We start from the raw sequence: 18874 nt of genomic DNA on the forward strand, positions 1-18874 counted from the left end.
AATTATCAATTACTATATAACACATAGCCCCCCAAACGTCATGGCTTAGGCAACATTTATCATCTCAACAGTTTCTGTCACACTTCCTGGTGGAGCTTGGCTGGATGCCCCTACCGATTTCTCACAAGGTTGCCATCAAAGGGTCATCTGGGGTGCAGTGTCTTCTGAAGGCTCGTCTGGGAGACAGTCTGCTGACATTCATGCCAGGATTCAGTTCCTCTCAAACTACTGGACTGCGAGCCTCTGATCCTCCCTGGCCATCAACTGAAGGCCTTCCTCAGATCCTTGCTATCAGAGCCTTGCCATAGAATAGCTCCCAGGATGGCAGCTGGCTTCCCTCAGAGTGAAAGAAGAGAGCAAGAATGAACAAGATCTAAATCACAGACTTCCCACAATTTAATCTCACAAGTGACATCTCATCCTTTCTGCTATCCTATGTTCATTAGAAATGTGTCACTCGGTCCAGCCCACACTCAGTGGGAGCCATGAATGCCAAGAGGCAAGATCACGGGGGCCATCTCAGAGGCCGCATGCCAGAGTAGACCTTTAAAGGATAGATAGAATTTCAAGTGGTAGAAATGCAAAGAGTTGAGGAGCACAGGTTTCAGGAAGACAATGCACGCATACGTGGAAGGGAGTACATATGGAGCTTTGCTTCAGAAGAGCAGGTAGCCACTCCAGCGTAGTGAAAACCTGAATGCATGATGTGTATGAGAAAAGAAGTCTTTATAAAGTAGGTCAGAGTTAAAGATTGTCATGCTAACAAGTTAGAGCTTTCTTATTTTAAGTTTGGGAAATTTTTTATTCTTTTTCAACTTGACGGTAACAGAATCAGGTATGCCTCCAGAAACATAGTCCAGAGGTCCCGTGGAAGATAGACTCGAAGTACAAGACGTGGTGTGGACTCAAAGGATACTTTAAGGAAGCTACCCTGAAAGACAAAGAGCGACTCTTAAGGCTCAGACTCGAACAGGGGCAGTAGGAGGGGGAGAGGAGGGCTCTACTGTGACAGCATAGCTATGCTTTACCGTGCATTTCCTAGAAAGAACATTTTTTCAACTTCTGATTCTCAAAATACCTAATATTATATGGATTTTCAAAGGTTTTTCAGTTTCTATTATTCTTTCCCCTAACTCTTTCATGCCCTGCTGCAGGGCAACTGTTACCTATTGAATGTCATGCTAGCAAAAACATTTGATCTGAACCTTGCCCATTTGGCCCCTGCTGCCTCAAAGAAGGAAACATATGACCTGTCTTTGATCACACTTTTTTCCTAAAATGAAAACATCCTCCAATATGTGATTCTTATAAAAGGTGAGTGTTAAAATTCTGGGATAAACCACATTTAAGCCCAGGGACTCAGTTAAAGTTAATGAAAACATACTGGGATGAGAGAAGCTGTTGCAAGCCTTCATGGATATTTAATTCTTTTGCAAACATCAGAAAACCTGTCCAGCCTCAACATAGACAAAAGCTGGAATGAGTGCTCAATTAGTAGCAGTTTCTCAGCATTTTGTCCAATTATCTAATAAAGAAAACGAGAACCTCGGTACATAAATTTGCTCCATTATGGAAGTAACCTTCAGTGAGTAAGCCAGTCAGCTTTATTATTCAAATCATCAGTGTGATGCTTGTAAAATGAAACAAAGGCAGCTCTTTAACGATAAATATTACAATACAGCTACTTTTCACATGCCCCCCCACACACACACATTGTGAACCATTCGCTGAAGTATAAATAAGAGACAACCAAGTGACAATTCAGATACAAGAAAAATAGACAAAACCCAAAACAAAATGGATTATCCAGTTACCACTCTGACATTATTGCCGCTTTTAGGGAACAGCTGACTTTAGTCATCTGTTTCCATCATCTGCTCTATTTTCTTTTACAGACTTTTGCAGAACTTTCCACAAGAGCTGCTGGGTAAAAATCAGAGATAGATAAAAGTCTAGGAGCAATCCTTCAAGTTAGTCCCCCTTCTCTCTTTAATTTCAAGGAGGGATGCAGTTCTTAGGAGGGTCCATTCTTTGACAGATCATTCTGAGGCAGAGACATGGGACTCTAGGGCATCAACAAGGTCATTGCCACGTTCACCCCCGTGCTGCAGGCTGAGAGCAAACGGATGAAGGCCCAGAAACAGTTTAAGAGATAAGCTGGGAGGACTTAAGCCAGGGTCAGGGCTTCTGGAAATTTAAAAGCAGACACATATCACCAGAAGAATTACCATTAGCACTACTCACATACATTCTTGTATTGGCTCCTTACCTTTGGACACATTTTTTTTTCCCTCTTGAACACAAAGAACAAGCTGTACACATGCCAGCAGCTTCCCAGAGACAGATTTGCCTGATTTGGACAGATACCTTTCACAGAATCCCTATCACCTTTGCAAACTCCTGGCTTCCAGCTCCCACACCACTCACTGATTCTCCCTGACTCACACCCAAAAAACCCCTCATATTGCAGACATCATAATAAAAATCATGCACATCCATTTTCAAGTTCTTCTGGTAGAAGAACTTCTTTTTTAAATGGTTTTTTAAAGTTTATTTATTTTTGAGAGACAGAGACAGAGCACAAGTGGGGGAGAGGCAGAGAGGGAGACACAGAATCTGAAACAGGCTCCAGGCTCTGAGCTGTCAGCACAGAGCCCGATGCAGGGCTCGAACCCACGGACCGCGAGATCATGACCTGAGCCGAAGTCGGAGGCTTAACTGACTGAGCCACCCAGGTGCCCCGAAGACCTCCTTCTCAATTGCAAAGAGCATTTGACTTTCCCCAAGATCCTCAAGATCTTCCGTATATCTGGCCTCAGCTTTCCTTATACCAACATTTTTAAATCTCCCTCCTTTTTTATTTATAAATACCTCCCTGAGCACGTTCTAAGTAACATTACCCTAAGAGACTCAGCAAATGCCACAAAAATGGCATGGTCCCTGAAACTGCAATATCTATTCGGAATCTCACAACACAAGTTGCCTTCCAGTGACAGTGAAACAGTCATCCTGCTTAAAAAATGCCATGCTATTAACTGCCAAATAACATTATTTTCAGCAATGCACCCACAAATTTTCTGACAAGCTAGTATCTCACATTCACTCACACTAGCCTAACGGATGCTGCAACGACTGGGCAGGATTTTTAAGATGTGGCATAATTTCCCTAGATTTTGGAGTAAATCCACACTCTGGCATCACAGATGTCTATGACCCCCAGCTTTGAGAAAGGCACATGTGATTTAGTTCCGGCTATTTTCAGGTGAAGGACGGCACTCCATGGACTCCCCACTCTCCATCATATGAAAAGGATGCTAACTATATTTGATTTTATCTAGTCTATGAATCTGGTCACCTTAAGAGATAAAATACAGAACCAAGAATCAGAGTCATGTGCAATGGCTCCCTTACTGAATTCTCTAACTCACCAACATGCAGACTTTTCCAGAAACCATATGCCACCTTGTTTGTAAGCCACACTTCAGTTAACGTATGATCCTCCTTCAAAATGTTGTCAGGTAATTCTATTCTCTAGCAAAGTAGTTGAAATAATAAAGATAGTTACTCACACTTGAAGGATTTTCCTCAAGGGCAATCATCTTAACAAGGATTTTTTTTTCAAAATTAGCTAATCTGCAGTTCTATTAAAGCATTGTGACTCTAGCCCTGCTCTCCTCACCCCAGAAAAAGAAGAGTAAAGACAGATTCCCATTAGAGAAAAAGCTTAAAAGGCTAAAAAAAATCCCAACAAATTCTCAAATATTCCAAAATGACATAAAGGTACAAATACACATTTGGTCCTCACTTCATATCAACCTAAGATTGTGATTTAACTAATTATCCCGACATTTCTAATATAGACAATTGTTTCAAAAAGTTTTGTAGAGAGTGGGCATTTAATGAAGCTTCCTTGAAAAGTCCCCCGGTTAGAAATATACCTGCTCAAGATGGATTATTTTTAATCAGATGACGATTGGTAGTTGGGAGCTGAATATACAGTTGGCACCGGTCACAGATAGGTGTTCTCTTTTCACAAGAAATACTCTTTAGGCATTAATGAATTTCAATTGTTTTTTTTTGTTGTTGTTGTTGCAATTTAACATTTTAGGTTAGTTTTTGCATGGAATAACGTCTCAACTGGTGTTCCGATACAGGCTGTGAACATCATTCATGAAGACCAGGATAGAGGGCCACTCATACTGTTCCATGTAACAGAGAGTGTTTTTAACTTTTTTTCTCTTCTACTGAAATAGCATGTATCTTATTTTTCATGGCATTGGCTAATATAAACTGGGGCCTGTCGTGTGCCAAGATCGTTGGATTTATCCTCTTTAATCTTCACAAGGTGGTATTATTGTCCTTAATTTTACAGATGAGAAAGTTGAGGCTCAGGCAACGAGTAGGGAGCTGTGCTGGGATTCGGTCCCATCTGGTCACACAGCTCACGCTCCCTCTTCTATTCCACTCTGCCTACATGAAGAACACTTTAAAACTCAATCAGGCCTTTAAAGAAAGGGAAGTAGAATAGTGCCAAAGATTACATTTCCCTGTACTTATCTGCAAAGAACTTCAGAGTTAGCCAAAGTTTTTTCATCCCTTTTGCTGAGTTAAGTCCAAATGAATTCTGTGCAGCAAGCAGGTGACGACGCAAACATATACATAAATATACGCTGACACACATATCCATAGAAGTAAATTTTCAGAAGTAATAAATAACTGAATAAATAGATGTGTTATAGCACCAGCAAGTGATTTTCAAGTACATACAGAGTACTCAGTACTGTGCTAGGTACATGGCAATTAAAACCAGATGTAGACATCCCAACGTGAAGCTGATAACATTGACAGGGACACGAAAAAATCAAAGGGCATGCAGGCACATATGCAACTTTATCTCGAGCAAATAGTAATCTTGAGGAAAGGGCAAAATCATAGGACACGGGAATTTCGTGGCTTTAGTAACGGATACAGTATAAATCGCAGATTGTGCATCTTTGAACTTTGTTGAGCAATTTAAAAAAATCACATTATTTCCAGGTATGTGGGAAAGATTTGGAGCGAGGAGTGCGATTTTCAAGCGTTCTTTAAATGATAGGAGTGAGGCACTCTAAGCTCTTGAGGGAGACAGGTAGAAAGTACATTCTGAATGAAGACACTGAAGTTAGTGGGTTGAACAGACAAAGTGGGTGGTGAGGAAGTCTGCCTGCGAAGAAGTGGAGGAGGCATTTATTATAAGCAAAGGATATGTCAAAATTACCCTTTTTAAATAGATGAATTAATGTTTAAACCCATAAAGGATCCAATTTACTGAAAATTATTGAGTCCCTTATGGAAAGCCAATAGTGATTACAACCGAGAGAGCTGTCGTTCTATAGCCTGGTACGTATGTGCCATATGTGTTTATCTTTTTCACTAGCCTACTTACATGCGATAAGACTACAGCAGCTTTCAAGATGAACATTTGACAAGCCAGCTCACCGCCGACTGACACCTCCATTTCAGCTGGCCTGACATATATAAAAAGAAATTGAATGTTTATCCGTGTGCTTTCCGGATTTGACATATGTGCCATATAAGAGTCACAGAAGGAAACTTCAGAAAAGAAATCAGGGAATGAACTTGTCAGTTTATTAATCAAAGTTTACCTGCTTCACATTACACAGAGACAAATTAAGCTGGCTACTATGGTACTTCGAAAACATCTGCTAACAAAGTCAGAAGTAATGATAAACAAACGAGTTCCCTTTGTGGTTGATTTTCATCCAGCTGCATTTAATTATAATAACGCTATCAAAGAGAGCTTCCCATTAGCTGCTAATTCAGAATGACTTCAGAAGAAACTCCCAGAGCCCCCAGTGATATCCTTCCAACTCTGGCAACTTCCTCATCTCTGCCAGTGTTTGTGGAGAGACATATTAAAGAAGTTTGGTTATCAGTCCCGGCTGTTATTGACAGCCAAGATGGTATGCAGCGGTTTTTTGGGTTTTTTCTTCCCCCAAGACTACCTTTGCAATAACGTGACCAATTAAACTTTAAAAATGACAACATTTATGACATCCGTAGTGTGGTCCGACTTTAGCATAAGATAATGAACTACCTCTTATTGAGGGAGGGAAAATCTTATTTTAATGCATATTTCAAGTAAAATGCAACCTCGGTCCTGTTATTTATTGATCTATAAACACCACAGCTAAAAATGAAAGTGACACTGGTTTTTCAAATTCAGTTAGATTGGTTTTTTTAAAGAAATATCCGAAGCCTCTCACAAGAACACTATTTCTATCCAACCTGGTGAGGAATCACCATCAAACCTTACTTATTGATCAGCATTGGTTCTTACACATTCCCGAGTATATATTCTTCCTTTGAAAGTTCCCAGCTTGAGGCAGGAGGGTGGAAATACCAAGGTAGCGCCTCTCTTTCTCAGGCTTTTCGAGTATAAGCATGAGCGATTCCTCGCCCAAATCTGGCGTCTGGCCAGCCGGGAAGCAAACACAGAGTCAAGAGCTTGCATGTGCCAACAAGGCTCAGCTGTCTACGTGCCTCTGCCTCCCCAGCCTGAGAGCGTACTGCATCTCATTTATTTGTCTTGGGGTGGCCTGGTGAGGTACAGTTAAAAGTGGACACGTACAATTTGGGAAATGGTCCACATTGATTCGGTACTAACCTCTTTGACAAAGCACCAAGCCACAAGTAGAGATGTTTCATGAAGAAAATCATAAATGTGAAGTAACCCAGATTGGGAATGGTAGGCATTTGCCAGCATTGGATCTGGCCAAGCTCCAAGGACCCATGTCATAATATATTTTCCTAACACCTGCAAGAACTTATTCAATTATGAAGGGTACACGAGATTAGGAGAGAATGGAAGAAATTTCTGTTCATCGAAAATGTTGGTACCTTTGGAGGGTTTTGTTTGCATGGTTGTTTGTCTCTTTCTTTTCCAAGGAAGAACACAAAATATCTCTAAGTTAAATGAATTTGTAAACTTCTGAGCCTCCTTTGCTATGTCAAACCCTCAAGAAGCCAGTATTGCTTATGAAAGTTTCTTGACTTATCAGAAGGAAAAATGGAAGTGAGAGAGGACACCATTGCTTTTAAGTGTGCTTCGTGGAAACTTACTTCCAGTCACCCGTCGGAGTAAGCATATGACATTAATTTCATCCTTGGCACAAAGATCAAATGATGTTGCCAATGTCATTGTTCTGTTTATAACAATATTTGTGATGAACACTGCCCTCCTCCAATTGGCTTGAGAACAAGCATTATTCTTCTGTGTTGGTTTCACAAAGCTGGGGTATGTCCTATTTCAAAAAGAATGTGCAGGCAGGAGCATGGCTTTTGGTGGTAGTCGATCAAACTAAGGATTTTCCAAATGTTGTTTTGCCGGAAGTGCATCAATGCCTACAGCCATTCTTCTACTCTAAAATTCCCCAGGCTGAGAGCCTGAGCAAATGTAGGCACAGGACCATCTTTTCAAATCAGACTTCTTCTCATATCTCTTTCCCTTTCTCTCAGCTAACCAGACTAATTTTGCAGTGGGATAAACATTTGGGGGCATGGAAGCCTCTCTGGTATAAATCTTAATACCTTCCAGTAGAAAGGGTCTTCTAAGTAAGCTGGCACGTCAGTTCAATCTCTCTAATTATCAAATTCATTGCCTTAATTTTAAAGAGTATTTAGGGGGCATCTGGGTGGCTTAGTCTGGTAAGCGTCCGACTTCGGCTCAGGTCATGATCTCACGGTTTGTGGGTTAGAGTGTGCGTCGGGCTCTGTGCTGACAGCCTGGAGCCTGCTTCACATATTGTGTGTGTGTCCCTCTCTGCCCCTCCCCGGCTCATGCTCTCTCTCTCTCTCTCTCTCTCTCTCTCAAAAATAAATAAACATTTTAAAATGTTTTTTTAAAAATAAAAATAAAGAGTATTTGGTACTGGACCTCATATTCTCCTCGATAGTATATTTCTATCTATATAGGCTATTCTTACAGCTCATATAAATCCCTGAGTATGCAAATATACTCATAAATTCCATTTTAGAACATTAATAAAACCCTTAGGATTCTACCATTATATAAATACATAACTGGAAAAAAAAAGTTCACACAATTTTCAGAAAGCTCCAGCAGGCAAAAAGCAAATAAACAAACAAAAAAGAAAACAAAACAAACAAAAAAAACCCTTCAGTACATTTGCAGATCCAGGATGGTGAGTGGGTCAACTTGTGACCCTGACCTTTCCATGCCTCAGGTTCTATATCTTTAGCTCAGGAATTACACTTGCCTTAATCTCATTCTTGCTTTTTTTTTTAAATATTAACCAAGAAAATTGACTGAAAAGTGCATCTTATTCTTGGCAGATAAGGAAATGGCCATTATAAAACGTAGAGTGTGAATACAGAAACAAATGGGATAGGTGGTCCACACCGGAAGTCTTGTACTTCTATTATGCGAATCTGTAAATGTCTAGAGTCAGTTACAGGTGCTTTGTGGTAGTTATCAAGAAAAAAATGATGATTTCTTATTATGCTTGACACCACAACTACATTTTATTACTACCTATCATCTTATCTTTCTCTAATTGTTGGCCATTGCCAACCATTCTGCAACTGTTGTAAATTATTTTCTTGACTTCACAGCATTCCATTGTATTTCTAGTCAATCTGTTTCTGGACATCACAAAATGGTAAGGTTGCAAGTTGCTCTGAGAAAATTGAGAACAATTTATTTAACTTATTTGGCATGTTGCTTAAACGTCAATATGTAAATGTGATTGCTTAATAAATACCACTTATTGATGTTGACTTCATCTGCCATGTCTTTTGCAGCTTAAAAATCAGGCTCAAAATTATTCTAAATTGTGAATTTACTTTCAAAGTAATATTCAGCCAACAAATACTTCCTCTATATGTATAAGTAACCACTAACCATCTTGATTTTCACATGGCAATATGGGAAACATAGGTGCACAATTATATGTAGGTGTGAATATCGACATGTTATTGTAGTTCAAAGGAAAAGAGATATCTTTCCAACCAGTCAGGTAAGTACATTTTGTAGAAGTAGTGGCTTTATAGCTGTCCCAGAAGAATGGATGGGAATTTTCTAGTATCCAAAACATCTCAAGTCTCCATCTCCCATTTTTTCTTTAAAACTTCTGCAAGATCTGGTGTTCCCATTTCTTATCCTTTTGGCCTCTGCTTGCCATCTGTCTCTCTCCCTTTTAGATTGATGCCTCATCTAGACTGAATAGCAGGCTTTCAATTTTAGTTTCACTCATGGACATGGTCTGCCAGATCACCATGAATTTGGGTTCCTCTGCCTGTAGGCCAGTACACTCCCTATTCATGCCAAGCCCAGGTCCTTCAGCCCACCTGCCTAGTGCCTTGTTCTTCAAATATTTGAGAGAAAGAATGATATAAGAAATAGGCAAATATATTCAGAATGATTTCAATGAGAAATTCTTTATTTTTTCCATTAATCACTCCATCTAACAATACTCTGTAATCTTTCCTTCTCTGTCCTTTGAAGAAAACTCCCAAGACTTTGGATTCCCTTCAGTATTTAAAATATAGTCTAGATCAGGGTTCCTGGGTGGCTCAGTCAGTTAAGCCTCTGAGTCTTGATTTTGGCTCAGGTCATGATCTCACAGTTCATGGGATTCAGCCCAGCATCAGGCTCTGCACGGAGCCTGCTTGGGATTCTCTCTCCCTCTCTCTCTCTCTCTCTCTCTTCCCCTCCCCCCACTCTCAAAATAAATAAATAAACTTTGAAAATATCTATATCTATATCTATATAGATATATAGACATGGATAGATATAGATATTCTAGAACATCTGTGATGACGTTCCTGCAATAGAGAAGGATACCATAGTTTGTTGTTTTATTACCCCCCCCTCCTTTTTTTGCATTTTCACTGCTTCTTTTCCTTTCTGCAGTTTCCAGGTTTCCCTTGCATCACAACATTGTTGGCCTGTCAAAGGGGATACATGAGAGGTGAAAGTGTGAAGGGTAGTCATCCAAATGCCGATCTATGAATTTGTTGTGGGTTCTTCAGGGCTGCCATCTCCCAGAAGTTTCCTAAGATGGATGATACATTCTACAGCTGACTTCTTCTCTCTCTCATCTCCTGCTCCTGGGTCTGCATGACAGTTTCTTACTGGCACAGTTCCCACGACACAGGAAATCTCTGAAGCTTCCACTTGATCCACGGGATACTCACACACCCTTGTCATGGAAAACACTGATGGTGCAGACTTCCCTGATGGCTCTGTCTCTTCTTCCTCTGTGTTACAGATGCTCTATTTCTCTCTCAGAATTCTGTTTGAATAACTTTAAGCAAACTCTATGAGTTATACATATGTAACTCCCTTTCAAAACTTTTACTTTTCTCCACTCTGATGTCTGTGCCAGCAGTGGCCTCATGAACTTCTAGGGCTCAGCAAGCTTTCATCAGGAATGGAAGATGTCAGTCTTTCTTTTTGGTACATACTTTAATGTTTATGAGAAATTTCTCAATGGTCCTCAGTAGGTTTGGAAGGACAGGGAGAAGAGAAATCAAAATGTTCTCCCTCTATGCCTATACCTTACCACTCATTGAATGCATTCCAATATCTACTCATCTGCATACATCAGCAGGATGATGAGGGGAGCTGCCCTTTTTGGGAATATAGGGCCACTTGTTGCCTATTTTTCTCAGCTTTTGCTCCTCATAAAAAATTCTGAAGCAACAGAAGAAGTTCCATTCAATGTTGTTTACAATAATATTTGTGTAGGAGGGTAAGGACAAAAAGGCTGAAGGGAGATGCCAGTCTATGGAAATAGAATTTTATTCAAGAGGCTATGAAATAGAAACAAAGTTTTCTGAGCAAGACACTGCCAACATTGCACTACAAAACTGAATCTTTTGTGCTTAACTCTGTTGGTTCTTAAAGTTGAAAATTCATTATTTTAATAATTTTTTTCAAATATTTTGCTTTCTTATAAATGTAGTAGCCATTTTCCCAAATATTCCCAGTCTCTTTCTCAACAGAAGTTAGAATTGGATTTCTCTGCCACCTTGGAAATAATATAGCCACACAACATACTTTAAACTACAAAATGTTAATGGCAGCTAAATCATACTTAATGGTGAGAAACATCAAGATTTTCCACTAAGATTAGGCACACAGCAAGGACTTCTCTCCCATCACTCTTTTTCAACATTATACTAGAGGTTCTAGCTAATGTAATAGGATAAGAAAATGAAATAAAAGTTATTCAGATTGAGAAGTAAGAAACAAAACTGTCTTTGTTCACAGATGATGTGCTTATCTATGTAAAGATCCAGAAAAATTTTTAAAAAGTTGAAAACTTCTGGAACTATTGAAGGATTATAGCAAAGTTGTAGATGTAAAAGTCAATCACTTTCCTATGTATCAGCAATGAATAAGTGAAATTTAAATTAAAACACAATTCCATTTACATTAGCACTCAAAAGAAATTGAAATACAGTAAAACCTTGGTATGCAAGTGTAATTCATTCTGGAAACATGTTTATAATCCAAAGCACTTGCATAGCAAAGCAAATTTGCCCACAAGAAAAAAATGGAAACTTAGATGATTTGTTCCACAACCCAAAAACATTCACATAAAAGTGATTACAATACTGTAATATAATATAAAGTAATAAAGAAAATATAAAGAAAATAAACAAGTTAACCTGCACTTACCTTTGAAAACCTTCTTGGCTGGTTTGAGGGAGACAAGAGAGAGGAGGGTTATTATATAGGATGACTTTCACTGCCACTAATAGATGTTGACTATAGTACAGTATTGATAAACTCTTGTCATATACTGTATTTAATGTAACTGGCAATAAGGCAGCAGAGGAAAGGGGTCTATGCCTGCAGGCAACCTGACCTAGAATGAAGCAAAGCATTCCTAAGCTTACTCTTGTTTGGAAAAGCAAAGTACTTTCCATAGGTGCTTTGAAATGACAAAAAATACACTAGTGCCAGTTGTGGGTATCTTCCAGTGTTCTGAAAAATCACTGATTTCTAACAAACACCACAGCGTGAGACCAAGCATCCAAGCATGGGAGACAGTCACCCACAGTCCCGCAGCGAAAGAGAGAGAAGAACCATTGCTCCATTGTGATCATGTGGCATTTGGCATCACGTACTACCCATATAGCAAGACATTGCTTGTTTGTCAAGTTGAAATTTATTAGAAATGTTTGCTCATCTTACGGAGCACCAACAGAACAAGTTACTTGCAATCCAGGGTTTTACTGTATTTAGATATAACAAAATATGTACAAAATATATGTGAGGAAACTACAGAAGTCTGTTGAAAAAAAATCAAAGAACTAAATAAATTGGAGAAATACTCCACATTCATGGTTAGTAATATTCAATATTGTTAAGATGTCAGTTCTCCCCAACTTAATCTATAGACTCAAGTAATCCAAATCAAAATCTCAGTGATTTTTTATGGATATCAATAAATTCATTTTAAAGTTTATTTGAAGAGGCAAAAGACCCATAATAGCCAACACAATATTGAAGGAGAACAAAGTTGGAGGTCTCACACTACCTGCATTGAAGTCTTACTATAAAGCTATAGTAATCAAGACAATGTGGTATTGTGAAAGAATAGATAAATAGATTAATTAAACAGAATAGAGAGGCCAGAAATAGACCCACATAAATATAGTTAAATGATCTTTGACCAAGGAATAAAGGCAATACAATGGAGCAAAGATAGTTTTTTCAAGAAATGGTGTTGAAACCACTAAACTTAGGCATGCAAAATGAACCTAGACACAGAGTTTACATTCTTTGCAAAAATTAACTCAAAATGAGTCACACCTAAACATAAAATGCAAAGCTATAAAACTCCCAGAATATAACAAAGGAGAAAACCAAGATGACCTTGGATATGGTGATGACTTTTAAGATATAATATCAAAAGCACTTTTTTTTTAAATTTTTGAGAGAGAAAGAGAGAGCGCACAAGTAGAGGATAGGGGCAGAGGGAGAGAGAGAGAGAATCTTAAGCAGGTTCCATACTCAGCATGGAGCCCAACCTGGGGCTCTATCCCATGATGCTGGAATCATGATCTAAGCCGATACCAAGAGTTGGATGTTGAGCCACCCAGGTGTGCCCCAAAGGCACAATGTATAAAAGAAATAATTGATGGGGCACCTGACTAGATCAGTTGGCAGAACATCTGACTCTTGATCTCAGGGTCATGAGTTGGAGCCCCACACTGTGTATAGAAATTACGAAAGAAAGAAAGAAAGAAAGAAAGAAAGAAAGAAAGAAAGAAAGAAAGAAAGAAAGAAAGAAAGAATCAGAATTGGTAAGAAGGAAACTGGACTTCATTGAAATTTAAAACTTTTTTTTAAAGTTTATTTATTTTGAGAAAGTGAGATGGAGTGCAAGCAGGGGAGGGGCAGAGGGAAAGATAGAATCCTCTGTACTAACAGCATGGAGCTGGAAGCAATGCTCAGTCTCATGAACCATGAGATCATGACCTGAGCCATCATGACGTCAAGAGTCAGACGCTTAACCAACTGAGCCACTCAGGTGTCCCCAAATTTAAAATTTAAAACTTTTGCTCTGTGAAAAACAATGTCAAGAGGATGAGAAGAGAAACCAGACTGAGAGAAAACATTTACAAAGGACATGTCTGATAAAGGACTGTTATCCAAAATATACAAAGCATTCTTAAAACTCAACAATAACAAAACAACACCCTAATTATAAAATTATTCAAATATCATAACAGACACCTCACCACAGATGGAAAGGAAGTATATGAAAAGCATATGTGACAAAGAAGAGATACTACACAATATGTCATTAAGGAAAGGAAAATTAAGACAATAATGAGATACCACTGCAAACCTATTAAGGAAAATGGTACAGCCAGTTTGAAGAGTGGCAGTTTCATATGAAAATAAAAATATTCATACCATACTATCCAGCAATAGTGCTCTTGGCATTTACCAATATGAGTTCAAAACTTATGTCTCCAAAAAAGCTTGCACACAGATATTAATAGAAGCTTTATGCATAATTGCCAAAGACTGGAAGCAAACCAAGATGTCCTTCAGTAGATGAATGGATAAACAAACTGTAGTCTATCCATTTACTTAATTCTAAAAAGAAATGAGTTATCAAGCCATGAAAAAACATGGAAGAAACTTAAATACATATTACTGAATAAAAGAAGCCAATCTGGAAAGGGTACACACTGTATATTTCCAACTATGAGACATTTTAGAAAAAAAAAACTATGAAGACAGTAAAAGAATCAGTCACTCAGTGTTTAAAGGAAGAGGCATAAATAGGTGGAGCACAGAAGATTTTTAGGACAGTGAAAATCCTCTACCCTATAGATGGATGATGGATATGTCATCAAATGATGGCTGTTCGTCATTATACATTTGTCCAAACTAAGAATGTAAAACACCAAGAGTGAACTGTAATGTGAACTACGGACTTTGGATGATTATGATGTGTCAATGTAGGTTGAACAATTGTAACAAATACACAACTCTGGTGGAGGGTGTTGATAATGGGAAAGGTTATTCAGGTTGGGGCAGTGACCATATGGTAAATCTCTAACTTCCCCTTAATTCTGCTGTGTACCTAAAACTGCTCTAAAAGAAATATGTCTTCAAAAAAATGAAATTAAAAAAATGTGTTCTTTATGTATTTTGGATATCAACACCCTATTGGATATATCACTTACAACAATCTTCTCCCTTTGTTGCCTTTTCAGTAGGTTGTCTTTTCATTCTGTTGATGGTTTCCTTTGATGTGCAAAAGCTGTTTAGTATGGTGTAGTCCCAGAGTATAGTTTTGCTTGTTTCCCTAGCCTGAGGAGACATATACAGAAAAATGTTACTAAGCCTGATGTCCAAGAGTTTACTGCCTATGTTTCCTTTTGGGAGTTTTATGGCTTACATTTAAGTCTTACATTTAGATCATCAATCCAACACCAAAATAATCACCACCACTATCATCATCATCACCATCATCATCATGATCATCACCGTTGTCTGATTAAAAAATGGGCAGAGGACCTAAAGAGACATTTTTCCAAAGAAGACACAGAGATAACCAACAGACACAAAAAAATATATGTTCAATATCACTAATCGTCAGGGAAATGCAAATCTAAACCACAATGATATATCATCTCACATCAGTCAGAATGGCTAGTATCAAAAAAGACAAGAAATAACAAGTGGTGGGGCGCCTGGGTGGCTCAGTCGGTTGAGCGTCTGACTTCAGCTCAGGTCATGATCTCGCTGCTCGTGAGTTCTAGCCCCCAGTCGGGCACTGTGCTGACAGCTGGGAGCCTGGAGCCTGCTTCGGATTCTGTGTCTCCCTCTCTCTCTGCCCCTAAGCCACTCACATTCTATCTCTGTCTCTCTTAAAAATAAACAAACATTTAAAAAAAAAGAAAGAAGTGTTAGCAAACATGTGGAGACAAGTGAACTTTTATGCACTGTTGGTAGAAATGTAAATTGGTGCAACCACTGTGGAAAACAGTATGGAGTTTCGTCAAAAAATTAAATATAGAAATACCATATAATCCAGTAAATCCACTACTAAGCATTTACTCAGAGAACACAAAAACACCAATTCAAAAAGATATATGCACCCCTATGTTTACTGCAGCATTATTTATAATATCTAATATGGAAGCAGTGTAAGTGTCCATCAATAGATGAATGGATAAAGATGTGATATATATATATATATATATATATATATATATATATGTGTGTGTGATATATATGTGATATATATATGACATATATATATAATGGAATATTGCTCTGCTGCAAAAAGAATAAAATTTTGACATTTGTGACAACATGGACTGACTTAGAGGTTATTATGCTAAGTAAAAAAAAGACAGAGAAAGGCAAACACGATATGATATCACTTACATGTAGAATCTAAAAAAACAAAACAAATGAACAAACAAACAAACAAAAAAAACAGAAACAGACTCATATATCCAGAAAACAAACTGGTGGCTGCCAGAGAGAAGGTGAGTGGGGGATGGGTGAAATAGGTGACGGAGATTAAGAGGTACAAACTTCTAGTCATATAGTTAATAATATTGTACTAACACTGCAGGGTGACGTATGATAACTACACTGATCATGGTGAGCCTTGTATAATGTATAGAATTATTGAATCTCTATGTTGTATACCTGAATCTAATATAACCTTGTATGTCAACTATACTTCAAATAATTTTAAACAGGACAAATAAATAAAATACAAAAAAAAATGTGAATGGAAGTGACATATGGATGCTTTAAGAGCCAGTGTATGATGTGTAGTGAGCTCTCTGTGAGTGTAGTGAGCACTCTGCCACAATAACCAGAGTGTTCCAGAAAAATGGTTATCTTATCCTGGTGCTATAGACTGAATGTTTGTGTCCCTCCAAAATTCATATGTTGAAACCTAATGCCTAATGTGACAGTGTTTGGCAGTGAGGCCTTAGGGTGGTGATTGATTAGGTCAGGACAGTGGAATCCTGGTGAATGAGATTAATGCTCTTGTAAAGGTGACCCCACAGAGCTCCCTTACCGTGTTAGGACATGGTAAGAAGACACCATCTATGAACTAAGAGGCAGGTTTTCACCAGACACTGAGTCTGTCAGTGTCTTGATCATGAACCTCCCAGACTCCAGAACTGTGTGAGATAAAGTTTTGTTTAAGCCACCCAGTCCATGGTATTTTTGTTACAGCAGCCAGACTAGGACCAAAGTGAGGACCGCATAAAGCAGAATCTCTACCCACCCTATAATTCATATTCAGCAGGAATGAAAAAGAAACCTTGCTGTTTCAAGCCACTAAAACTTGGGGACTGTTCATTACTGTAGTAGCACTCACCTCTTTTTACTGATGTAATGAGTATATAAATATCAGTGCACTCTGGCTAAATTCTCCAAATTCCTTAAACTTTTCTACAGTATTTCCAGCCCTGTACTACTCAGATAAAATAGATTTCCCTTTGTATATCCTATCAACTGTTTAAAATCATGCCATAAATTAGTTTCAATTTTCAGTTATATGCCTTATACAACTAATGTCTTAATTGTATTTATCACTATGTCTTAATGTCAATTAATGTCATATTCAAATGTCTGGTTTTTCCTCAAGAGTAGTAGTCTTTTTTTAAATTTTTTTAAATGTTTAGTTACTTTTGGGGAGAGAGAGAGAGAGAGAGAGAGAAAGAGAGAGAGAGCATGAGTGGGGAGGGACAGAGAGAGAGGGAGACAGAATCTGAAACAGGCTCCAGGCTCTGAGCTGTCAGCACAGAGCCCGACACGGGGCTTGAATTCAACAGACAGTGAGACCATGACCTGAGCCGAAGTCAGATGCTCGACTGAGCCACCCAGGCACCCCAAGAGTAGTATTCTTTAAGAGGCTAGTCATGGTAGAAAGGTAGAGCAGACATTGGACTTTAAATTCATAGATCTCACACAATATGAACAAGGAACAAGCCTAATAAAGAAATTAGCATTGGAAGAGATAATGTTCACCTACTTTTTTTGAGAAAGGATAGAAAGAAAACAAACAAAAGGGGTCTGAAAAAAAATATGTACAGGATAGGACAGTGAATATTTAGGTAATAACCTCAGTTAAATTAGAAGCAACTTCATCTCTTGTAAGTCCTAGATGGGGGCAAAGTGTGACAAGAGATATCCTTAATTACACCTGTATTTACTGAGAAATATTATTCCTTTAAGCCTACGAAGAATAAAATTATGTCTAAGTAAGTCCCTCTCTAATTGGAGGGAACATCTTCCAGAATGAAATATAGTAAATAGAATAACCATATGGTACGTACTTCAAGTAAAGTACACTTGTCTCCTAGAATTCAGTTTAACTGCAAGACATAGGTAACTTTTAAAAAACAAAGGCAGGTTCCTATGATTAAAAGGAAACATTTTATCACAAGAATAATATGAAGGCCATGATGTATTAGTATTCCAATCAGGGGTATCTCTTTTTAAGCCCAGTGAATTTCAAAGCAACACACATTCCTGGAAAAGCTCCTATGTGTAACTTGCTTATTTCACAATGCTGGTCATCATCTCAAATACCATTTATCCCCCTAATTTATTCACAAATTTAGAGGAACTTCTTGCTGCTTTAAAAATCTTAAACCTAGCCTGCAATACTGTGAAGCAGATGAATGCTTCATGCCTCTCCCTATTCAACTATTATTTCACAATATGTTTTCTATACATTAATGAAAGCAAATGCAGCCGACCTACATAAGTTATCTGATGGACTCCACTTTTATGTTTCCACTGCTGCTGGCCTCTACTTACCTTCACCTGGGAGACCCTCTTATTATTTTCTTTTCCCTCCACTAATCTTGTTCCCGAATATACTTCAAAACCATGTTCCAAACTGTGTCTACTGGGATGTCTTGCTTAATTAATCCAAGCCAATTCTGGTCATTGTTTCATTCTGCATTGCATCAGCACTTATAAAATTATCCAATTTCATTGTTACAAGAAGACATTTTGTAGGTGAAGAGACTGAAGCCTAGAAAGATCAAAGCTATTTAAGGAAAAGTCAGGGTTCAAATATAGGCCTCATGTTTCCATGTTACCTATGGCATATTTTGTACTCTTGATTGACTATAGGTTTGATATTTTTTGTAAGTTGATTTAGAGAGTATTTTTCTTTTCACACAGCGTACAGAGTAATTTTAATTTTTGTTTATTCTAGAGGGTGAGAGCATGAGTTGGAGGAGAGGGACAGAGAGAGAGAGAGAGAGAGAGAGAGAGAGAATCTCAAGCAGGCTCCACGCTCAGCACAGAGCCTGACACAGGGCTCAGTCA

Source organism: Panthera pardus, unplaced genomic scaffold (genome assembly GCF_024362965.1).
Source record: "Panthera pardus isolate Hobbes unplaced genomic scaffold, ASM2436296v1 HiC_scaffold_10, whole genome shotgun sequence".
Taxonomy (NCBI): domain Eukaryota; kingdom Metazoa; phylum Chordata; class Mammalia; order Carnivora; family Felidae; genus Panthera; species Panthera pardus.